Source organism: Sturnus vulgaris, unplaced genomic scaffold, assembly GCF_052056855.1.
Source record: "Sturnus vulgaris isolate bStuVul1 unplaced genomic scaffold, bStuVul1.hap1 Scaffold_118, whole genome shotgun sequence".
Classification (NCBI taxonomy): domain Eukaryota; kingdom Metazoa; phylum Chordata; class Aves; order Passeriformes; family Sturnidae; genus Sturnus; species Sturnus vulgaris.
The window spans coordinates 670,652-674,934 of NW_028276048.1; positions in this window are offsets into that span (position 1 = coordinate 670,652).

Sequence of the window (4,283 nt, forward strand, 5' to 3'; positions counted from 1 at the left end):
TGGTGGCCAGTGCACTCGAGTAGATGAAGGATTGCCCAAGTGACCACCATGGTGTAATAAAGAATACCTGCTCTCAAATCCTCAAAACTGTGTTCAAAAGTTGCTATCCAGCAGATTTCAGTATCAGTGGTGTCCCTGACTCCATTATGCCCCTTGCACACTTTCACGAGGGCCCCTTGGTTCCACGAGGCCCTGCTGGATAACAGTGGACCCTTGGTTCCATTTGGGTCTGTACTGTCAAAATGGCCTCCTTAGTTCTGCACTGCCACAATGCTCTCTCCTTGGTGCCACGAGGCCTTGGTGTGTCACAACAGCCTCTCGGTTCCATGAACTGCCATAGTGTCAGCACGGTCTCTTGCATCTGCAGTATCACGATGGACAATTGGTTACAAGCAGCCCCGCTGTGTCACAACGACTACTTGGTTCATGAGGCCCCACAGTGTCACCATGGCCCCTTGGTTCCCCGAGGCCTCGCTGTAGAACAATGGCCTCTCAGTTCCAGGAGGTTTTGTACTGTCAACAGTGCTCTCCTTGGTTCTACAGTGGCTGCTTGCTTCCATAATTCTTCCTCAGTGTCACAGTGGTCTCCTTGGTTCCATGAGGCTCTGCAATGTCCCAATATCCCATCGTTTCCATGAGCTTCTGTCCCATCAACCATGTCCTTTGCTCCAGTGAGGCCCCGCAACGGCACACCGGACCCTTGGCTCCATGAGGTTCCATAGTGTAACATGGGTGCCTTGATTCCAAGAGGTTCTGCTGGGTCACACTGGACCCTTGGTTCCATGAGGTTCCGTGGTATCGCCATGGTTTCCCTGGATCCGCAGTATCGCTACGGACCATAGGTTTCATGCAGCTTTGCTGTGCTACAGTGGCTCCTTGGTTCCATCAAGTGCCACTGTGTAACAAGGGAATCTTGGTCCCATGAGGTTCTGGACTGTCACAATGGTGTCCTTGGTTCTGGACTCTAACAACGGACCCTTGGTTCCACGAGGTTCCATTACGTCACAATGCTCTCCTTGGTTCCACAAGGCCTTGCTTTGTCACAATGGACCCTTGGTTCCATGAGCTTCCGTAGTGTAACCATGGTCTCCTGGGATCTGCATTGTCACAATGGACAATTGGTTGCATGGGAGCCTGCTGTGTCACAAGAGAGCCTTAGCTCCATGACGTTCTGGACTGTCACAGTGGTCTCCCTGCTTCAACGAGGCCCTGGAGTGTCTCGAGGGCTGCTTGGTTCTGTGAGCTTCCACAACGTCCCAATGGTCTCCTTGTTTCTGCAGTGTCATAGTGGACTCTTGGTTCCATGAGGTTCCTAAATGTCACAGGTCTCCTTGGTTCCATGTGGCCCTGCTGTGTCACCACAGCCCCTTGGTTCCAGGAGTTTCTGGGCTGTCAACAGTGGTTCCTTTGTTCCAATCAGGCACCGCTGTGTCACACTGCACCCTGGCTTCCATGAAGTTCTTCAGTGTCACAGTGGCCCCTTGGATCCATGCGGTCCCATAGTGTCACCATGGTCTCCTTGGACGTGCATTGTCATCAGGGACCATTGGTTCCATGTGGCCTGGCTGTGTCACAGTGATGTGGATTCCGTAATTGCCTTCAGTGTCACAATGGAGCCTTGTTTCTGTGAGGCTCTCAACTGTCACAACTGTCTCCTTGGTTCCATCAGCCCCCGCTGTGTCACAAGGGTCCCCTTGGTTCCATGAGCACACCAAAGCTTTGCATAAACATTGAGCAGCACCTGCTTAACACACCTGGGAACATCTGTCTGCATTCAAAAGACAGGTCACAGCTGAGAAAGGCACCAGCAGCTTCCATCTGCAACAGAGATGCAGGGAAAGGACAAGGACAGAGAATTCAGCTGCAAGACTCCGAGAATTCTGCATCCAGACATCATTTCTGGTCCCACTGTCCCTAGTAGAAAGGTGTCATCATTCCAGGTTCCAGGCAGCCTGTACTCAGCATGTGCTTCTACAGTGGGGGTTTGTCGTTTAGGAAAACCTGCTCAGGCTTTTCCCTTCTTTCCTCACAAACAGGAATACTTGTCCTGGGCCTGGATGCAGGCAGAGCCCTGAGGAGAGCACGTGGGACATGGTGCAGTGGGCAGGGACAGCCAGCTGCAGAGTTCAGGGGGAAGGGCTTCTGGTGCAGGGCCAGGCATGTCAGTCCCAGCTGGGCCATGTCAGACATGTCCCCAGGCTGGGCTTGGGGAGCAGCTTGTCCAAACAGGGTCAGCCTGGCAAGGGGCTCATTCTTCAGTGGGCCCACACCTCCTAAGGAGACATTCAGCATCAAGATCACCTGGGGAATGCCTAAGTTGCTTCTTCTTTGAACTGAAAAAGAAAAATTACTCCCTTTTATAAAACTGAAAATCATGAGCTGTACCTTGAAATCTTCCTCCTTAAGAGAACTCCAAAGTGACTCCAAGCAGCTGCACAAGGCCTGGAGACTGGAAGACATTGGAAAGAAGACAAAGAGCTCCTGAGGGTTTTCTGTATTTTAATGATCCCCAACGGTGGATTTGGGGCTGAGTCCAGGAGCCCCAGGCACTGAGAGAAGGTTGAAGAAGCTGCTCAAGGAGTCAGAAGCAAAACTCCAAGTCCCTTGGAGCATCACTGGCCCCACTGAGGGCAGGGACTGCCAAAGGCTCCCCAGGGAGTGGTGAGAGCAGATCCTTGAGGCCAGGATTGCAGGAGCCCGAGGCTGTGAGCAGGGAACTGCAATGCTGAGCAAGGCCTGGGCTGGTTGGAGGAAGCAGAAAGGCCAAGGCCTGAGCCCAGGCCTGGGCCAGCAGGGCCTGTCCCTCACAGGTGGCTCGGGGCTGTTCCTGGAGCACTGGGATGGGAGAGGCAGCAAGGACAAATGTCATCAAGCTGTGTGACACTCCAGATGCTCATGGAACCAAGGGCCAGTGTGACACAGCGGGGCCTCATGGAAACAAGAGGCCGTGCTGAGCCTGCGCGCCTGTAACACCCCAGAACACTGAAATGCTGAGGGTGAGCAAAGGCTCCTTTACTCGAGTTTGGTGCAGAGTAGAAACCCCAGCCAGATATTCTCAAGAGGTCAAAACGACACAAAAGTGTACTGGAAAAATACAGAAAACCGAGCTCCTTTGGCAAATGATTTCATACAACATCCAATTCAACGTGCATCACTTAGCGTAGCAGGAACATCATTAACTCGGCCCATGTAAGATGGAAACCTTTAGGCATAAAAATGTTAAACTACCCAAAAACATTCCAGTAAAAGAGGATAAGAAGGTTAAAAGAGAAAAAAGAGACAGAAAGACAGAAGATCTCCAGATAGATATGCAGAGAGCTACCAGCTGCTAGGCTTCCAGTGTGGCTGAGACACAGACCCAGGAGATTTCAGGATTCAGACCAGGGCTTGACGTCATGCCCGATTTTTTAAATCCCTAGCGTTTTCTAAGCTCTCCTCTTTTCAGGGACATCTGCTTTCTTACCACGCACTGCTGTGTTTCATTGCCTTTGTGTGGGATTGATTGACGGCTCAGCCAATCAGAGCTGGGTGGGCGCTGCCCCTGCTGTGTGCTTGATTGACGGCTCAGCCAATCAGAGCTGGCTGGGCGGTGACCCTGCTGTGTGATTGATTGACGGCTCAACCAATCAGAGCTGGCTGGGCGCTGCCCCTGCTGTGTGATTGATTGACGGCTCAGCCAATCAGAGCTGGCTGGGCGCTGCCCCTGCTGTGTGATTGATTGACGGCTCAGGCAGTCACAGCTGGGTTTGCTCTGCCCCTGCTGTGTGATTGGCAGATCTGCCAGGCCATGGCTGGGGACGGGGTTCTGTCCCACCTCATTCCAAGGTCTGTCCCAGCCCCGGCCCCACTCGGGCATTCCGAGCATCCCGACGGGTCTGGGGACATTGATGTCATCCAGCCTCTGACAGCGACCATGGGGACACTGCGGAACCTCATGGAACCAAAGAGACCATTTTGACACTCTGGTGCCTCATGCAATCAGGGGCACCTTTGTGAGACTCAGGACCCCAATGGAACCAAGGGTCAGTGATGAAGCTGTGCGGCCCAGAGAACCAAGGAGCCTTTGTTACACAGCAGGGCCACATGGAGCCCAGGGGCCGGGGTGACTCTGCAGGACCTTAGGGAAGCAAGGGGCCATTGTTTACACTACAGAAGCAGGGAGAATATTGTGACAAGGAGAATATCGGGACACTACAGGGACTCCTGGAATCAAGGAGAACATTGTGACACTGTGAGGCCCCATGGAACCAAGGCAACATGGAACAGGTCTGGCTGGCTGGGCC